This window comes from Aquarana catesbeiana, linkage group LG09 (assembly GCF_042186555.1).
Source record: "Aquarana catesbeiana isolate 2022-GZ linkage group LG09, ASM4218655v1, whole genome shotgun sequence".
In the NCBI taxonomy this organism is placed as follows: Eukaryota; Metazoa; Chordata; class Amphibia; order Anura; family Ranidae; genus Aquarana; species Aquarana catesbeiana.
This window is the reverse complement of record NC_133332.1, coordinates 275,171,204-275,191,895: the sequence shown is the minus strand read 5'-3', so window position 1 is coordinate 275,191,895 and position 20,692 is coordinate 275,171,204. Positions and strand designations below refer to the sequence as shown.

General features: G+C 45.7%; 1 protein-coding gene across 3 annotated transcripts in view; it reads left to right on the top strand.

Annotated features, from left to right (window-relative positions):
- L1CAM (L1 cell adhesion molecule) overlaps positions 1-20,692 on the top strand; it is a 1,396,060-nt gene that overhangs the window by 180,918 nt on the left and 1,194,450 nt on the right. The gene's annotated exons all lie outside the window — the stretch shown is intronic.

Genomic DNA, 20,692 nt, shown 5'->3' with positions numbered 1-20,692 from the left:
ACTTAAAATTTTTACTTAGGAGACTGGAGCTCCTCTTTATAGTGGAGTTCCACTCAAAAGTGGAACTTCCGCTTAATTGCTTTTTGGCACCTTTCAGGGGGGAGGGGGGGGGCAGAGACCTGTTTTTACCAGGTCCCTTTCCCCACTTCCGGGTGACCGAGCCATGGCTCCCCTCCTCTTTCCTCTGCTGCCGGGCCAATCAGAAAGCGCAACGTGCTTTGTGCATGAGCACTAGGTAACCGGGCGTGAAGCCATAAGGGTTAAACACCTATGTGCACATGGACACAGCCTTATGTTGAAGGCGTCTAGAGACAAAAACCGCACCCCAAAAAACCCTCTAGAGGTGGCCTGTGCCCTTAACCTGGGTTTAAAATGTCCAGTGTGCATGAGGCTTTAAAGTGTTTATCTAGGCTATTTTTTTTTTTGGGGAGATTCAATCTCTGTCCTGGGACCACTTTAATACTGTGCTATAGCTGATGTACGGCTACACCATGGCTCTCCAGTTCTGGGAGGGAGTCCCTATACATAGTCCCGAGAATGCTCTTCCCCGTGGCGTGCATCAGGAAGTGTCTGTGATTGCTGTGTCCCTTGGACACAGCAGATCAGATTTGTGTTAAAAGGCCAATCACAGCAGTCCTTTACCATGTAATCAGCTGTGTCCAGTCACAGCTGGTCACGCGTAAGCAGTCTCACCAGTTATCGGTTTTCCTTTTCTCACACAGAGACAGCGTGTCAGGAAAGGAGAGGCGATCTATCAGGGCACATTGAGTACAACATTTACGCTGATAATAAGGTCCCTGATTATCAGTGCAGCCTCAGCATCAGTGAATTTATTTATTATATATTTAATATAAATATATGCGGTATGTCAAGAGTGATTTGCTAGTAAGCACAAGGGTTGACATTGCTAATGGTGAAATGAAGAAGGTGGAATCCTTGTGGCTGGATTGTCAAAGGCAATGGATGAAAGGGAAATTAACAGTGGGTGCAAGTGTCAGCGCTAGCTTTTCCGCTATCACAGTCACACTATGAGTGGCTGATCACCGCCATTACCAGTATAGTGTCTGTACTAGTATCCCCAATTGTGTAGTGCCCCCAAAAACGCAGTTTAATTTTTACCAAAGTCGTAGCAGAATACATTTTTGTCTAAATTTATGAAGAAATGTTAATTTAGACACAAGAATGAAAGAATATCCAAACAAACATGAGCCCATCAGAGAGCCCCTGACATCTGGGTCTCCATCAGACCCTAATTTCCTAGTCTCCCCGCCTCCCCCTTACATCAGTGTTTCCATCAGAGTTCCTCTTTACTCCAGAGTTCCCCCTTATAACATAGCCCCCCTTTTATCAGAGCCCCCTCCCCCCACATCAGCGTTCCCCCTTACATCAGTGTTTTCATCAGAATCCGTCCTGACAGAGTTTCTCCCCTTATAATCCCCCCCTTCATCAGAGTACCCTCCAGAGTGTCCCCTTACATCAGAATTCCCATCAAAGTTCCCCCTTACATCAGAGTACCCATCAGAGCCCCCCTTACCTCATAGTTTCAATCCGAGTCCCCCTTACATCAGAGCCCCCCCCCCCCTCCATCAGAGTCCCCCTAGATCAGCATTGCTATCAGAAAAGCACCCTTTACATCAGATTTCCCATCAGAATCCCCCTTTCATCAGAGTTCCCCTGTGCATTACAGTTCCCATCAGGGTTTCCCCTTACATCAGAGTCCCCCCCCCCCTTACATCAGAGTACTGATTAGAGTCCCCTCTTACATTAGAGTTGTGAACAGAGTCCCCCTTAAATCAGAGTTCCCATCAAACAACCCCCCACCTCCAGCAAGGACTGGCAGAATTACCATGTATGGGGACTGTGGTTGTACAGAAGTTTTTCTACCGACCACCAACCACCTTTTTTTTTCCCCTGATTGATTAGCGCTGCCGGCTGTAGCCATCAGCACTGATCAGTATATTCTGAAGTGCTCCACAGTCAGAATACAATACTACAGGGGGAGGATTCCCCCATCCACCTCAAATACGAGGATGGGGAAATAGGTCTCAAGCACCCCCCCCCCCAATGTGCTGGTTGACTGCCTTAGTGTGCCTGGGAGTTGGGAGGGTGCCTGTAGAAACAGGCAGAGCAGGTTTTGACAAAGACCAGCATGGATAAAGTCTTGATCTCTATGGCTTTTGGGTCATAGTTTGCATACCCCCTACTCTAGACTCGTCTAGACATAAAACATAGGGTCGCTAATTGCAAAAACACCAGGAGATGCATCTGCAGGAAAAGGTTATTGCAGCAGAAGACCGCAAAGTATAGCAGAGACACAGTTTTTACATTTTGCCAGATACCATCCAAATTGAGCTAGAGGTGCAGCCAAGCTTCAAACAGGAAAGCATACTAGCTTGCAAAGATACATGCTGATCCAGTTGCCCTATAGAAATCCCAGTCACAGTGACCTGTTCTCTATCTCAAATTATGAGTCAAGTCAATCATACACAGCCTTCAGTTTGCCCAGTACATAAAGAAAGTGCAGCAAATCATAAGAGCAAAACATAGCATATATAGGCTGCAAAAAAAAGTAGCCTGCATTGTCATGTATTCATCTGTCTGCAAGGTAAATATCCTAGTCACAGTATCCCTTTGTTCAACACATACTCTATGCAATATCGCACATGCAAAGCCTTAAAACGTTTCACCACATGTCATAACCTTCTGTTGAAGCTGAGAAAGTTTGCACGTGCATTGGGTTAACACTTTTTTCCTGAAGGCATGCTCACCAATTCCCGAAACCAGGTGAGGGCTACGGTCATGTGAAAGTCAAACATTAAGGTGGTCCCCCAGCTCAGGGATGAGCCACTTGTGTGCAGTTTGATATGCGGAGTTCTTTTAAAGATATTGGGGCTGATTTCCAAAAGCCGTGCGCCATCAGTAGAGGTTTGCACATGGGTCATGTTAGCATACTATGTTACCAATATGTGACATGCACCTTGTTAAAATTATGTATAAAGACTCTCGCTCCTCTAGCTCCTCCTAAAAGGGCATTTAACCTTCCCCCTCTAATGCATATGATTTCTTTGGGCTAGCTTTTGCTTTTAAAGGGGAACTCCACACTCTATTCTCCAATGCTCTTGTCTCCCCCCTCTAACCCCTTGGATTTCCATGGGCTAGCTTTTGCTTTTAAATGGGAACTCCACACTCCACTCCATTCTCAAAAGGCTGTGAGCTGCCTTCACCAATCCAAACCACATCCTTTTTCAGAGCATACAACAGGGCCAGCTAGGAAAGGGGCGAGATGACTGGGATGACCTTTGGACTAAGCCCTTTAGACACCTGGTGTCAGCAAGAGACAGACTGATACAATTTAAATTTCTACATAGGAGCTATTACACACCAGCTAGGCTAGCGAAGATATATAGCAATGACTCGGCAGAATGTTGGAGATGCTCAGCCTCTCCAGCGGATGCTGAACATATTTTCTGGCAATGTCCACACATCCAGGATTTCTGGAAGGGGATCACGGCATGTATATCGGACCTTCTAACAGTACCTATACCAATGACAGTGAGGGTGTGTTTATTGGGACTGGTTAACGAGGTGGTTCCAACAAGAGCTCTAATGCCGCGTACACACGGTCGGACTTTTCAGCTCCAAAAGTCCGACAGCCCATCCGACAGACTTTCAACAGACTTTCAATGGACTTTTGGCGAACATTCAACAGACTTTCTAACCACCGGACTTGCCTACACAGGATCACACCAAAGTCTGACGGATTCTTACGTGATGACGTACACCGGACTAAAATAAGGAAGTTGATAGCCAGTAGCCAATAGCTGCCCTAGCGCGAGTTTTTGTCCGTCGAACTAGCATACAGACGAGCGGATTTCTGGGTCCGGCGGAGTTACGACGTAAAGATTTGAAGCATGTTCCAAATCTAAAGTCCGTCAGATTTGCGACTGGAAAAGTCTGCTGAAGGTCCGATGAAGCCCACACACGATCGGATTGTCCACCGGATTTGGTCCGTTGGCGTCCATCGGACAAGTCCGGTCAAAGTCCGACCGTGTGTACGCGGCATAAGAACATTACTTAATATTTTGTTGTTTTATGGGAAAAAAGCCATATTGCTTAGATGGAAAAATACCAGTGCTCCTGATTTAAATTTTTGGAAGAGTTTGGTTAATTCAATGCTGCCCTACTATAAATCTACATACCAGGCAAGGGGAAGTATTAAAAAAATTGACAAAGTGTGGAAAGTGTGGTGTGAATCGGATGCTACGGTTGGTTAATGGAAGAAGACATGAAGGTCTGTACATTCAGAAAGGTACCATGAAGTAAGACCAGAGTGTAAAGTACAATAATACATATTGTTTAATGGCATGGAGGGTGGAACGTATTACACTGATTCAATACGGTCGATGACTATATAAAGCAGGAAATCTGGAACGTTAGAACTGTGAAAAGCTTTTATTATCCGGTCTGTATTATGAGCTGTGACAGGGGGGGGGGGGGTGGGTAAACTGGGGCAGGGGGAGGGTTAATGGTTAATTGGTATGGGTCCTGTGTGGTCATTATATCTTGTATCTACGTTGTCATGTCCTCAATCTCTGTATATGTGTTAAAATGCTCAATAAAAAGAATTAAAAAAAAAAAAAAAGGAAAGCGGCGAGAAGAGCGATCGCTCAACCCCCTCCTGAACCATACAATGCCACATGCACTCAACATAGCTGGATAGCTGGCTGCCTTTGGGGCATGTTGGGATCAGCCCAATACCAACCACAAAACACCTTGTACCCACTAGTTTAAAGGGGCTTTCCACATTCCGTAAAGCCCCCTGTCTGAAGCCCCCCACAACCCCAGCCTAGGGTTGTGTGGAGAGGCCCTTGTCCCCCTGAATAAGGGAACAAGGTGGTTGACTTTTGGGATGCCCGAGCCACTCCTGCCCCGAGCATCCACCCCCTTTCATGGGCTGGCTTGCTGCGTGTTTGGCTAGGGATTTGTTAGTGTGTGGGAGGAGCACAATATTTTTTGAGTTTAGGGTGGGATTTCACACATGGGGGTTCGCATTTTAAGCCTTAACTGACCCAAATGACCTTGTATGTATTGGGGGGGGGTATAGGCTATTTTTTGTTTTGTGTTAAAATCTTGCAGCTGCAATGTAGATTTGTAACTTTTCTCTAAAGCCGTACATCTTTGAAGCAGCATTTTGGATACATGCTACAGATGCACCACTTTACAGGCAGAGTAATCCCCCCCCCCCACCAAGTTACTAGCTTTTAAGCAATTTTGCATTTTTAAAGGCACTTCTCCTTGTTTCGTTTTTGGGTTGTCCAAATTGGTGACATTGATATATGTCCCTTAGGGCGGGACCTGGGCCCCCATACCCAATTTAAGGCCAATAACTAGAAGATAAGCTAGCCAAGTGGGGACTAGCAAAATTAACAAGTCAGTTTCCATAGACTGCAATGGTATTTGCTGTATAACTTTTGCCCATGTTAGGCTCTTTGTTTGCCCCCCTGGACCATTTTGTAGCATGCTGGATGATGGGCTTAATTTTGGACAGGGGGTGGCTTATTTTGTGCTAGCTGCATTTGGGTTGGTTTGGGCATGCTCAGGGACTTTTTTTTTTTTAAAGATATTTATATTGCATTTGTTTGAACATACAGACAAACGTACAAATAAAAACAACAAGATCCAAACATAAAATACAGAATGCTCCTATGTCATCTTAGAACAGAAGAAAATTGTGCATCATATATTTACTATGGTATTCAGAGTGGATAACATCTAACTCAACATTTAACCTTTGTATAGACGAGTATCACAGACATGGATAGTACTATCGTGGCAAAAGTCATTCACTGTGTCAGGCAAACTACCTTAAATAATACCCCATTATGGCAGTGTAGGTGAGAGGGTTAGTGGGCTAGCCAGCCATCTGTCCCAGATCTTGTGAAATGTTTTTTTCCTCTTTCGGATATCAAAGGTTAGCTTATACAGTGGTAGAGATTCGTTAACTAGTTTTAACCAGAGACCTCTAGCAGGGGTTGCAGTACCCTTCCAGGTCAGTAAGATGACCTTCTTTGCGTAAAAATAGAGGCTATGAAGCAGTCTTTTGGCCTGGGAGGAAACAGCGAGGTCACCAAAGATGCCCAAGAGACAGTTCTTGGGATTAAGTATATTGGGGAGACCCAGTGCTGAGGAGAGAAAGGCGTCTATGTTCCCCCAGAAGTTCTGTACTATAGGACAAGTCCAGAAGCAGTGGAAGTCAGCTGTGTGTCCACATTTTCGAAAGCATTCGGCCAAGTGGGATATGCCCATTTTTTTCATTTTAACTGGAATAAGGTGTGATTGGTGAAAGACCTTAAGTTGAATTATCCTATCTCTGGAAGAGATAACCGAGGTCTTAAAGGTGTCACAGAATTCAAACCAGTCTTCTTCTGTGATAGGGATGTCTAAGGAGTCCCATTTCTTTTGTGTTGCCCTGAACCTGGGATTAGAGTTTGTCACTAGGGCTGAGTAATAAGTAGATATAAGTTTTGTCTGGTCCGGAGCTCTTAGGAGTTTTTCCAGGTCGGGAGTCTCAAGGGGACTAGCTAGGGAGCCAAACTGAGCTCGTACAGCATGTCTGAGTTGGTAGTAATAGAATAGATAGGTACGTGGCAGATCGAAGTCCAATCTCATCTGGGGGAAGGATTTGAAGCCCTAAGGAGTGTATATATGGCATAATATTTAATCCCCTTGGATGTCCATCTCTTAGGGTCAGGTAGGGAGTTTAGTTCCTTAAGCGTAGGGTTATACCAGAGTGCGCTATTGGGAGAGGCCAGCCAAGAGTCAGAGGTACGTTTGACTATCACTGTTTTAAACATAGAGAGAGAGGTACATATGATAGACATTCCAGGTCCCGGTGGAGTGCATCTGCGGTATATTATGTTATGTAGTGTTTCAAGCGAGGAAACTATGGCTCCTTCAGTAGCTGTACACGCGTTATTCGAGTCAGGGTGTAGCCAGTCATGGATATTAACTAATTGAGATGCCTGGTAGTAGAGGTAAAAGTCAGGGAAAGTAAACCCTGCCAGGTGGGATGGGAGGCGAAGTGTCTCTAGTGCGACTGTAGGGTTCATCCATTCCAAAGGAAGGTAGTACAGATAGAGTCTGTGCTCTTAAAAATAGATTTAGTGATTTTGCAAGGGGAGTTAGCCATGACATACAGCAATTTAGGTCTAAGGGTAAGTCCTTCCACTGTCTGGTTTGAGTCTGCAATTGGAGTAGTAGGGGGGCTAATTTATTGGTTATATAGAGGGATAATGGCAGTTGAATTATAACTCCTAGGTACCTGAATGAGGTGGCTATTTGCAGTCTGGAGTCCGGTTTGATCTCCAAGGTAAGAGCTTGATCTAGGATAAAGAGGATTGACTTGTCCCAATCCACTCGGAATCTGGATAAGTCGCCAAATGTATTGATGACAGCCAACAGATTGGTAAGGGAGTCATGGGGGTTGGCTAGGTAGACTAGTGTATTACCTGCATAAAGAGATATCTGTTCTTCTATGTCATTTATGGGGAGACCTCTAATTAGCGGGGAGCTACAGATCCGAATTGCAAGGGGTTCCATGGCCAAGGCGAACAGGAGGGGTGATAAAGGGCAGCCCTGCCTGGTGCCTCTAGTAATAGGGAAAGTCTCAGTAACTTGTGAATTAATTTGTATACGGGCCAGTGGCAGAGTATACAGGAGCCGTATCCAGGCTATCAGTCGGGGGCCGAATCCATATAGCTGTAGAACTTGAAACAGGTATGGCCATTCTACGCTGTCAAAAGCCTTGCAGGTGTCAAGGGACGCAATAACCCGAGTGGGTGGACAGTCATGTGGGTAGATCAGGTTATGAAATAATCTGCGAATGTTCATTCTGGTTGAACGACCTGGTATAAAGCCCCCTTGGTCACTCCCTACCAACTTCGCAACCACTTTATTTAGACGGTTGGCCAGCACTTTAGCCAGAATTTTGACATCTACGTTGATGAGAGATATCGGCCGATAGGAGTCACATTTAAGAGAATCTTTTCGGTGTTTAAGTATTAAAACAATTAAAGCCTCTCTCATTGAGGGAGGGAGTACTCCTTTTTTCAAGGCCTCATTATATGTATTAAGTAGGATAGGGCTAAGGAGGTGTTGAAAGTGCGTATACCATTCAGCTGGAAAACCGTCTATGCTTGGTGTCTTGCGAGTTGACAGTTGTGAAATCGCAAGGGAGAGCTCCTCCACAGAGAGAGAGTCATCTAACTCCTTGCGGTCTTGGTCTGTCAGTTGGGGGAGTGATATTTGGGTTAAATAGTCATCAAGTTGTGTCTCCGAGTATTGAGCTCTAGAGGTATAGAGATCACGGTAAAAGTTTAGGAAGGCGTTTGTTATATCTTGAGGTACATCACTGATGTGGTCCTTGGAGACCGAAATCCTGGGGATTGAGACAGGGGCGGTCAGGTCTCGTGAAATATGCGAGTAGGCAACCCGCTTTGTTACCATGTTCAAACGTCTTCTATAGAGCATGCGTTTTTTTAGTGAGATCTAGCAAGCGAAGTTCATATTCCCCTTTGACTTTGCAGCCATGAAGTTAAAGTAACTGTACCAGGGTTTTGGGCGTAGGTCACCTCTGCCACTAGTAATGCATTTTCTAATTCCTCAGTATGTTGTTGGGCATTTTTGCGTAGGATACCAGTGATAGACATGAAGGTTCCCCTTAACACTGCTTTGGAGGCTTCCCAGGCCGTGGTAGGTCCAGTGGAACCCTGGTTCACCTGCCAGTAGTCAGTGAGGCCCTTCTGGCATTCACTCTGTACGATCTCATCCTCCAGCCAGTGAGAGTTCAGTCTCCAGACCCGGGGGCCTGCTCTTGGCTGGAGGAAGAGGTCCACAGACATAGGGGCATGATCAGAGATCCCTCGAGGTAAATACGAGACAGGTTGGACAAGAGGGAGTTCCTCTGCTGGGGCAAATGCCAGGTCTATGCGAGACCTAGTATGGAAGGAGTCAGAGTGACAGGAATACTGTCGGTCATCTGGATGCTTCCATCGCCATAGTTCAGTGAGGTCATATACCTGGGTCCAGTCAACAAATGAGGGGTAGGATCTGACCTCTCCCCGCAAGCGGTCCACAGTAGGATCAAGTACAGCGTTAAAGTCACCTATAAAGTAGGGGACTAGGGGATCTGGACAATAGTAGGAGGGATATGTGGGAAAGAATTTCTGGGGAGCACAGAGGAGGAATGTATTCACCAATGTAAAACCTATGGAGACTATACAAAGGGTAATTATAATAAAACCTCCTGCAGGGTCCATTTTTGCTAGTATTATTTCTGCTGGGAGGGAGTTCGCTAGCTAGATTGAAACCCCCCGGGAGTATTTGGTGTAGGTGGCATGATATTGGGTAGCCAGCCAGGGACGTTTAAGAGTTCGTAACGTAATATCAGTAAGGCGGGTCTCCTGTAGACACATGGTATGAGGCTTATGTTTTTTTAAATAGGAGAACACTAGGGACCGCTTGTGAGGTGAGTTCAGACCCCTGACATTCCAGGAAATTAATTTTAGCACATCAGCCATATATGGTCTTATCTAACATAATATCATTAGGAGAGTAATCAAACATTACAGCATACCACATATGCCATAGCATATAGTATCGCCCATAGTAGGGATGCAATAGCAGTAGAAAAAAGATGTCCATAGGAGCATATAAAACAAAAAAAAACCTGAGAGACCAGTCATTCTTATCATCCCTAACTTGAGATGAGACTGGCGTGTCGAACATCCCCCCCCTCTTCCCACCCCCCTCCCCGCTCTATTAACCCAAACACAGTGAGCATTGGTTCCCGGAACAAAAAATAATCCCTCTCAGCAACAGTCATGAGAGAGATTAGGAACACTTGTGGCCTCGCCACCTACTGGTATGGGGGTAGTAGCATTTTCATAAAGGCTCTCAAGTAAGGTGCAGGTGTCCACCTTGCAGAATATAGGATAGTTTTGTAACATAAGGCACATACAATAACAGTAACGGTGTATTGGGCACAACAGGTGCAATTTGTAAGTGGATCAGGGGATATATTGCTGTTTGAAATGATTATCAGACCTGATTAGGGTGTAAGGAAGTTCAAAGAAAAGGTGTAATGCAGATACTTAATCTTGAGGAATGCTGTCTTCATGGCAAAAGAGAGTGAGCACAGGATGGGGTTCTCAGATAGCCGTGCTAGCAGTCATCAAACAGGATAAATGCATAAGCATAAAAGACACCCCCCCCCCCCCCACAGAGCCCAATTCTGATGACATCAGTTGCAGCGTTGCCTGGGTTGCTTTCCAAAGTGGGTATCTAGCCAGACCATAGCTTCTTTAGGGCAGGTGCAAAAGTTAGCTTTGCCTTCATGGATGATGCACAGTTTAGCAGGAAATAGCATCGCATAAGGGAGGCCTTCATAGCGGAGTCGGTCTTTTACTGCCGCATAGGACATACGTTAGCGTTGCACTTCTGCTGAAAAATCAGGGTATATGGAGATGGAGTTGCCATTGAACTTAATTGGACCTTTTTCTCTGGCAAGTTGCAGTATGGCGCCTTTGTCACGAAAGTTGAGGATTTTGCAATCAGAGATCTTGGGGGGGCCCTGGTTGTGGAGGGCGCGGGGGGGTGCGCTGCGCAACCACAATTTCAAATGCATGTGAGAGCTCCTCTGACCCAAAAATGTCACGCAGCCATTTATGGAGAAATCTTTCAGGGCGGGGACCTTCCAATCTTTCGGGGAACCCCACAAATCTGAGATTGTTTCTTCGGGAACAATTTTCCAAATCATCCAATTTAGCTCTAATGCCGCGTACACACGGTCGGACTTTTCGTCTACAAAAGTCCAACGGACGCTGACGGACTAAAGCTGGCTGGTAATCCGATCGTGTGTGGGCTTCTCCGGACTTTCAACGGACTTTTTTAGCCTCAAATCCGACGGACTTTAGATTTGAAACATGCTTCAAATCTTTACGTCGTAAGTACGACGGACCCCGAAATCCGCTCGTCTGTGTGCTAGTCCGACGGACAAAAACCCATGCTAGGGCAGCTATTGGCTACTGGCTATGAACTTCCTTATTTTAGTCCGGTGTACGTCATCACGTACGAATCCGTCGGACTTTTGTGTGGTCGTGTGTAGGCAAGTCCGTTCGTAAGAAAGTCTGCCGCAAGTCCGCCGAAGGTACGTCGGAAGTCTGTCGGACAGGCTGTCGGACTTTTGTAGACGAAAAGTCCGACCGTGTGTACGCGGCATAAGGGTCACTAGCTTGGTCTGTGGCCGTGCGTACAGTCGCATTCAAAGGATGCACAGTATCTTCCAGAGAGCTGACAGGTGCCTCCACCTACCCTGTCCTATCCCTCAGGTTCTGCACGTCTTGCTTCAATAAGGAGAAATCAATGTGGATGCTCTCCATTTGTACAGTGAGAGGGAGGTGGGGTCCGCTGAGCAGGTCAGGGGAGTCTAGAGCATGCTGTGCATGTGTTTTCAATTGACTCATTAGCACGCAAACCTATGTTATATAAAGCTTGTAGATAGCATGCTTTACCTTGCCCTAAAAAGAGGCAAGATTGTGTTTGTCCGGCAAGAGAGTACATTTGGGTGTCCTTATAGAGTTTGTAACACATGTATTTTCTCTTTGTATTTTGTTTGTTATGTCTTTGCAAAACAGATGTATTTTGGAACAAGATTTTCCCCCCCTCATCTTCCAGGACAACTACTTGAGAGATGATTGGCTCCGCCTTCTACAGGAAACACAAATCAGATACAATTTAAAAGGCCCCTCCCCTTTCCCCTGAGCCTTGTGTTTCCAGACCTCCAGGAGTACACACCGCCATGTTTGTTTCTTTCTTTTGGTCTGGTAAATGTGGTTAGCAGACCCCCTTGTTCAGATTACTCAGACCGGTTGTGGCCATGTCTGCAGTATTTTTTGCTGTTTCAGCAATCTGAGAAGGGTTCCCCCTGTTTTTTTGGTGGTTACTTGCATTAGGGAATCTTCTGCAGCTTCCGCCCCCCAGCGTCCTGATCCACCTTGGTACACCCAGAGAGCACTTCCTTGTGTCCTTTTCACCGTTTTGGGTGTACCAAGATGGCAGTGAGTGCACTTCCTGTCTCACCGCCGGAACCGAACCGAAAGTGATGTCACACACTTCCGGATGCCGAGCCTCTTCATGTTTGAAAAGGACAGGCTCAGGCACACATGCTGCTGGGGATGTTTTGCTGGCTGTACAGCAAACAGACAGCGTCCAAGCTCAATACAACGCTCTCCTATCTGGTCCTTCTCATCATGGAGGTTAAGGACACCCCTGTGGACGGTGCACCTGCTCGGTCTGATCCAGCGGCTGCAATCGGGTCCTGTGTTACCCCTAAGGTTAGTACTTCTCTGCTGTAATGAGAGATTGTATATCCAGGGGCAAATGTTTTAGAAAGTGTAATTTTATATGCCTTTCTTATTGTGGTTTCTTTTTTCTAGGTTGACAAACCTGTGAAAAGAAAATGTGGAAATTGTAGATCCAAGTTTCCTGATAGCTGTAGGAAACTGTTATGTGAGACATGTATTTCTTCAGTGGCAGGGGCTGAGTCTGCTTCTAACCTAAAGGAATTGATGGTTTCCATTAAGGAGGTAGTTTACTCCTTTCAAGCCTTTAATGATAGATTAGCTGGGTTGGGCCCTTCCACGTCTGTAGCAGTGACAGTACCCCAGGTTCCTTCGGCTTCAAGATCTCTACCCCCTTTGGTGTCAGAGACTGTTAGTTCCCATGTGGTCTCTGATCCAGAGGAGGGGGAGAACTCAGATTTCTCATCTGACGAGGAATCCGTGTCAGAGGGAGGAAACTGTTAATTACGGCTAAATACCTATTTCCAGTCGATGATATTGAAGAACTGTTGAAAGAAGTTTTTACTTCTGAACAGATTGAGGCACCACAAAAAACTCAATTGGTTCAGGATAGAAAGTATAGTGATCTTCAGCGGCGTAAGCCTAAGTGTTTTCCGGTACACCAGTCACTTAAAGATATGGTCCTGTCAGAATGGAAAGAGCCTGAGAAAAGGTTGTTCCAGTCCAGAGGGCATAAGAGGAGATTTCCCTTTCAGTCTGGCATTGAAGAGACGTTTTTCAAGTGTCCCAGACTGGATGCTGCTATATCTCAAGTGTCTAAGAAATGTGATCTTTCATTTGAAGACTCAGAGGTTCTCAAGGACCAGATGGATAGGAAAGCTGACGCTTTGCTCCGTAAGGCCTGGGAGGCTTCAGCCTCTCTGGGGCCAGCCCTGGCATCCACCTGCTTAGCTAGAAATCTAGATGTTTGGGTCCAGAGGCTAGATGACCTGCTCTCCACCGACACACCTGTAGAAGAGATCAAAGAATCTCTCCCCCTGATTGCCAAATCGGTGGCCTTCTTGGCAGACGGAGCGGCAGACTCGGTTAGATCAGTGGTCAATTCCCCTAGACGGGCAATCTGGTTTAAATCCTGGGACGAGGATCTGACCTCCAAAAATAAACTCTGCGGTATTCCCTTTGAAGACAAACTATTGTTTGTTTCGGCTTTAGAGGATGTACTTCCTCGGTCCTCGGAAAAGGGTAAAAGTTTCCCATCTAGGAAGGTTAAGCCTTAAAGTAAGAGGCCCTTTCGTAGTTTTCGGGGCAAAACTAACTTCAAAACAGCAGGTCAGCAGGCAAAGAAAAAATGGTCGTTTAGCAAAGACAAAGTTAAAGGGTCTCTTTTTGCTCCTTCAACCCGGGCAAAAAGCTCTGTGACGCCAGGTCAGGGGTAGAAGGAAGGCTGACCTTTTTCAGCGAGGAATGGGTAAAGGTAACAGAAAATCCTTTTATTCTCAAGGTCATAAGAGAGGGTTTCAAGTTGGAATTCAATCTCCCTCCTCCCCAGAGGTTTTCTCTCGCTCATCTGCTGAGGGACCAAGAGAAACGGCAGGGCATGTTATGTCTGATTTCTCTTTGGAAAGCAGAAGGGGTTATTTCCCCTGTTCCAGAGGATCAAAAATTCCAAGGATTTTATTCCCATGTTTTCCTGGTAAGAAAGGCATCAAGAGGATTTCGGATGGTCATCAATCTGAGCCTCCTGAACAGCTTCTTGGTTTACAGGCATTTCCGGATGGAAACAAATTACTCACTCAGGAATCTGTTATTGCCAGAGGTATTCATGGTGACCCTGGATCTTCAGGATGCTTACCTCCATGTTCCAATATACCAGGATCATCAGAGGTGTTTGAGGTTTGCGATCCTTTCGGAAAACAGCTTAAGTAATTGGCAGTTCAGAGCCCTTCCTTTTGGTCTCTCGGCAGCCCTGAGAATCTTTACAAAGGTCATGGCCGAGGTCATGGCTTTTTTTCGTTTGCAGAAAATTTCAATTGTCCCTTACTTTTTGATCTTTGCCCGGGACAAGGAGGACCTGGGTCGGGATCTGCAAGTAGTTCTGCAGACCTTCCAAAGATTGCGTTGGAAAGTCAATCTGCAGAAATCTGCTCTGGTTCCAGAGCTGTGTTTTTTTTGGGCTACTTGATAGACTCAGTCGCCCAAAGAAATTCTTACCGAAAGAGAAGATCTCCAAGATCCCCCTTTCTGTGCAGAAATTCAGGTACGATCCCCAGGCATCAGATAATGCAGCTGTTGGGCTTAATGACTGCAGCAATTCCAAGAGTGCCCTGGGCCCAATTGCATTCCAGATCCCTACAGGCATTTCTTCTGCGTTGTTGGGATCGCAGAAAGGCCTCTCTAGACCAGGTTGTGCGGCTTCCAGCAGACGATTCTCTCAATCTATCCTGGTGGGTCCAACCGGAGCATCTGCAGGTAGGGAAGGCTTGGGCCCAGTGTTTCTCGGTAAAGATTACCACAAACGCCAGCTTGTGGGGCGCACTCAGAGGATTGGCAGGCTCAGGGTGCCTGGCAGCCAGAAGAGGCAGCCCAATCAAACTACAGGGATGTGTCAGCAATAGGAAAAGCTTTGGTCACTTTGAAAACCAGGGTTCATGCAAAGGACCTGTTGATTTTTTTGGACAATGCCACGATAGTGGCTTACCTCAACAAGCAGGGGGGTACTCACTCAGATAGCCTGCTAGGGTTGAGTCCCATCAGTGGGTCGGCAAATATACTGGCAGATTATCTGAGCAGAGTAACTGTCACTTCCAGCAGTTGGGAGCTGAACCAGGAAATCTTCCGGGAGTTAGTGGTCAGGTGGAGAATGCCCAAAGTGGATCTGTTTGCTTCCACCCACAACAGGAAGCTTCCAGCTTATTTTTCCCTGGAGAGAGAAGCAAAGTCCCTAGGGACAGATGAGCTCTCTTTCCAGTGGAATTTTTCCCTGGCCTACGCTTTTCCTCCAATTCTGCTATTGGCTCTGGTGCTCCGAAAGATTGTGCAGGAACAAGCAGAAGTGATCCTGATTGCTCCATGGTGGCCCAGGAGGAGTTGGTTCTCCGCACTGAGAGCACTCTCAGTAGAGTCCCCCTGGCCCCTGCCAGAGAGAAGAAACCTTCTACACCAAGGGCAAATCCTACACCCAAACCCTCGGATTTACCATTTGGAGGCTGAGCGGCGCATCCTACAATTGAAAGGATGTTCAGCTAGGGTTATTGAGACTATTCTAGACAGCCATAAATTAGTCACAAGGAAGAATTATGGCAAAGTTTGGAGGACCTTTGTAGCCTGGAAAAAAAGGGCTGGGGTAGACTCGTTTTCTATTTCCTATGTTCTGGACTTTTTACAGAGGGGAGTGGAAAAGGGGCTTGCTGTCAGCACTCTTAGGGTTCAGGTTGCTGCCCTATCTGTTCATGGAGAAAAGACTGGCAGAGGAGCCTTTAATTAAGAGATTCCTCCTAGCTAGGGCTAGACGTACACCCAGAGTAGTCAAGCAGGTTCCCCGCCTGGGATTTGTCGTTGGCATTGAATGCCCTTACCAGACCCCCTTTTGAGCCACTGCGTGACGCCTCTTTAAAATTAATCACCCTAAAGATGGTTTTCCTTTTGGCAATAACTTCTGAGAGAAGGGTCTCTGATTTAGGTTCTTTATCGTGTAAAGATCATTTAAGTATTTTACACGATAGAGTAGTGATCAGGCCTGACCCTTTGTATTTGCCCAAAGTTTCATCTGACTTCCACAGATTCCAGGAAGTAGTTCTTCCTAGCTTTTGTTCCTCCCCCAGAAATCTGGAGAAAGAAAGGTTTGTTTTTTTTAGATTTAAGAAGATGTCTTCTACACTACTTAGAAGTTACTAGTGAATTTAGGAAAGATTCACAATTACTGATTACTTTGAGTGGCCCCAAAAAGGGTTCCAAGGCTTCCAGAGGTTCCATTTCCAGATGGATAAGAGAAGCTATATGTGAGGCCTACAAATCTTCAGGACAATCCCCTCCTTCCAGAGTTAGGGCTCACTCTACTAGGTCGCTAGCTGCCTCTTGGGCAGAAAGAGCGGGTGTATCATGGGAAGATATTTCCAAAGCTGCTGTCTGGGCCTCCTCTCATGCATTCTTCAGGCATTATAGAGTCCAGGTGCTCTCCAGACAGAACCTCTCTTTTGGAAGGAAAGTACTGTCGTCCAGGGCCGTCTTTAATATTGATTGGACCCTGGGCAAAAATTTTCTTGCCCCCCATTGCAATTTCATTCTCAACCTGCTCAGAGACATACAATAAATAGCAGCTAGACTTAAAATCAGTTTACTGTATCAGATCAGGCAGCAATTGCTATTGGTTGCCAGCAGTTACAGCATATCAATAACGCTTACTGACTGGTTGCTAGAGGTTACAGCACACATTACAGCTCATTGATTAGTTGCTAGAGGTTACAGTAAATGATTTCTGCTTGATAATTGGTTGCTAGAGATTACTGTACAGTAATACTGCTCACTGATTGATTGCTAGAGGTTAAAGCACATCAACTCCTCTCTGCAGGGGAGCATGATATACATATGAATGCCGGCTTTATTTACATATCAATGCCACCGGCCGCAGCTATTTACTTAGTAATGTTGCCGCTATTTACATATGAATGCCAGTTATTTACATGTAAACACAAGGTATGCAGGTGAGTCATCTGTACACAACAATAGGGCAGGGCTGGGCAGCATTAGTACCAGCACTTCACACTGAGATATCAGGACACAGCACAGGACTAAAACTTCAAGGGACAAGGGAATTTAAACTGGCATAGTTGGCAAGTATGAGGCAGCTGCTTTGGGCCCCACAACAAAGACAGGGCCCAGGGCAGCTGCCCCTTTTGCCCTGCCTTAAACACGGCCCAGCTGTCGTCCCTCCCTAAGGTATAGATCTTGCTTATCCTCTCAAGTAGCTGTCCTGGAAGATGAGGGGGGAAAACCCCCGTTAGACTTACCGGTAACGGTATTTCCAGGAATCTTCCAGGACAGCGTCTATATTCCCACACTATTCTTGTTTCACTGGTCCTCTTATTTTAACCTGGTGGTGGTGTATTAATGAGTCTCTGTTATTCCTCTTCCGAGTTCACTTTTGGTGGAGGTTTACTTGATCTTCATCATCTCTCAAGTTGCTGTCCTGGAAGATTCCTGGAAATACCGTTACCGGTAAGTCTAACGGGGGTTTTTATACTTTGGTTTATTGTATTTTTTTGGGGGGGGGATGATATTTCCCCTGAAATATTTTTAATGTTGTCATTGTGGTCGTTTGTAGGTTGTTTCACTTTGATTTAATTGTCTGTGCTGCATTATTTTGCAAAATCTTCCTCAGGATGTTGTGACTAATGTTTAAATCCTTAATAGATGTCCATTTGTGGACGCAGTCCTTTTAACTCCTGGTAATTTCCTCTGCAAAATGGTCAGACCTCAAAACCATATTCTGTTATGCCCCGTACACACGGTCGGACATTGATCGGACATTCTGACAACAAAATCCTAGGATTTTTTCCGACGGATGTTGGCTCAAACTTGTTTTGCGTACACACGGTCGCACAAAGTTGTTGGAATTTCCGATCACCAAGAATGCGGTGATGTAAACCACGTACGACGAGACTAGAAAAGGCCAGTTCAGAACCAAGCGCGGCACCCTTTGGGCTCCTTTTGCTAATCTCGTGTTAGTAAAAGTTTGGTGAGAGACGATTCGCGCTTTTTCAGACTCGTGGTTTTCAGATTGTTTTCTGCTGTTCAGTTTGTGCTTGTGGGTTTGTATCTGCTCTTCAGTGCGTGCAGCAAGCTACGCGTGACTTTGATTAGTCATTGTGTTCTTGTTTGTTCGTTACTGTTTTTCGGGTCATTCTTTACAGGCCTTGCTGTTTCTCAGTGCGTTCTGTTACTTCGTTCTGAGCAGCCGACCGTTTTCTAGCCATGTTGCGTATATGTACTCCTCGTAGTGTTCGTGCTGTGTGGGGGCTTGGTGTTGGGGTCCTGACCTTGACACAAGTCCAGTCCATGAACAGGGTGGGGAGGAGTTCATGGACCAAGAATTGGTTGCTCCAGCGTGACCAGTTCTGTCATATGCCTTTGCTCTGTGAGATCCGTGAGAATAATCCTGATGATTTCAGGAACTTTCTCAGGATGACGGACCCCGTATTTCACCGTTTGTTGGCTTTGCTGACCCCCTATATCAGCAGGCAGGATACCTGCATGAGGCAAGCCATCACTCCGGAGCAGAGGCTCGTCGCCACCCTGCGGTACTTGGCGACGGGGAGAAGCCTGCAGGACTTGAAGTTCTCGACAGGCATCTCCCCCCAGGCTCTGGGTATCATTATCCCAGAGACCTGTTCTGCCATCATCCAGGTCCTTCAGAAGGAGTATATTAAGGTAAGATTTTTATCCTTTAATATCACATTTTATTGTATTTAATGTTTGATAATGTATTGTATTTCTTTCCTCATTCCCTAATTACCATGATTGTAATATGCTGTGAATGTACCCTTTGTCCTCATGCATGCTGGATTTTTATGTACTTATTTTTTTTTGTCCTTCATACATATTTGCCTTCACTTACCTCCCCAGCATGCTCTCCTGCCCCTATATTCACCTCATGTAGTCACTTAACAATGTATTTTATCAGCTCCATAGTAGTGCTTTACCCTAAATACCCCCTAAAATGTTTTTAAATGTGATTTGTGCTTTAAATTCAGGCAGAGTGCCAGAGGCTTTTTTTGGGGGTCCCCAAATCATTTGGAACAATCCCTCCCCCCAACTGCTAAGTCAGCTGATAACAATTCTCTATCTATCCTCAATCATCTATCTGCTGACTTTTCCAAACCCATACACACTATACCCATCTCTTTAGTGGTCAGATTTATGCATGAATTCCCCAAAGCATGTAGTGCAAGGGCCTGCCTGTATATTTTCAAATGGTAATGTTTAAAGTTTTTGTATTCTATTATTATCTTGCTAGGTAATAGCAGAATGTCCAAATGTGCTCAAATGTGTACAGTGTGTATTTATATCTTTGTATTATGACACTTCTTACCTGTCCAGTGTGCTGCCAATAGTGTAACTAAGGAGGGGCTGTTCCAAGTAATACCCATTATTTAGGCATTCATCTCTCAATGAAGTGGAGAGGGTTACCTGGCCAAGAGCCCACTCCCCTATAATGTTAGAAATGGCCCATGAGAGGGGGGGGTGGAATCTGAAAGGTGTACCTTATACTTTGGTCTTAAAAAATTCCCATTAATAAATGTTATCTTGATGTTGGCCAAGAAGTTTTGTGTCTAATCTGCTTTCCATATTTATGTGCAAAAAGTCTAATTTTATTTTGTTTTCCTCAACATTTTCCTTCTACGCCACAGGAATGGCAGACTGTGGCCTCCCACTTTGCCCAGCGGTGGGACTTTCCTAACTGCGGAGGGGCAATTGATGGGAAACACGTCCACATCGTCCCACCACCCAACTCGGGATCGTACTATTATAATTATAAGGGGTTCAATAGTATTGTGATGTTGGCGGTGGTGTCAGCTAATTACGAGTTCCTGTATGTGGACGTGGGGAAGAATGGCCGGATGTCCGATGGTGGAGTCATCGCCCAGATGGAGTTTTACAGGCGTCTCCAGAATGGCAGCTTGGACTTGCCACCTCTAGAAGACAATGTGGAAGGACTCCCATTCGTCTTTGTTGCAGATGAAGCATTTGCGCTGGGGGACCATCTTATGCGGCCATTCCTGATGAGGACCCTCACCCCAGACCAGAGGGTTTTTAATTACCGGCTGGCCAGAGCCAGAAGAGTGGTGGAGAACACATTTGGAATCATGGCCAGCCGGTTCCGCCTATTTCTTACACCCATACATATGGCGGAGTATAAACTGAATCATATTATCCTGGCGTGCTGTGTTCTACATAACTTTTTACGTCAAAATTCTGCCACCTATGCTGGCTCAGTTGGGCCTGAGGCCGGAATTCTAAATGAAACAACCCTGACGGCGCTTGAAAGTGGCCGTTCTGGCTTGCCCTTCCTCAGTGCCCGTGATGTACGGCTAAGATACCTTGAGTTCTTTGCGGGTAGGGGGGCCATCAATATGCCAGACAATGTGTGAAACCTTTATCAAATAAAAAAAAATTAAGCAAATCTTTGTTGACATATAATGCTTGTGTTTGTTTTAGCTGACCCTGACAGAAATGTGGTGAGTCCTGAAAATGGCGTATCCTTACAAAGCACTGTTGGGTGTTATTTACTAAAGGCAAAGACACTTTGCACTACAAGTGCACTTGAAACTGCACTT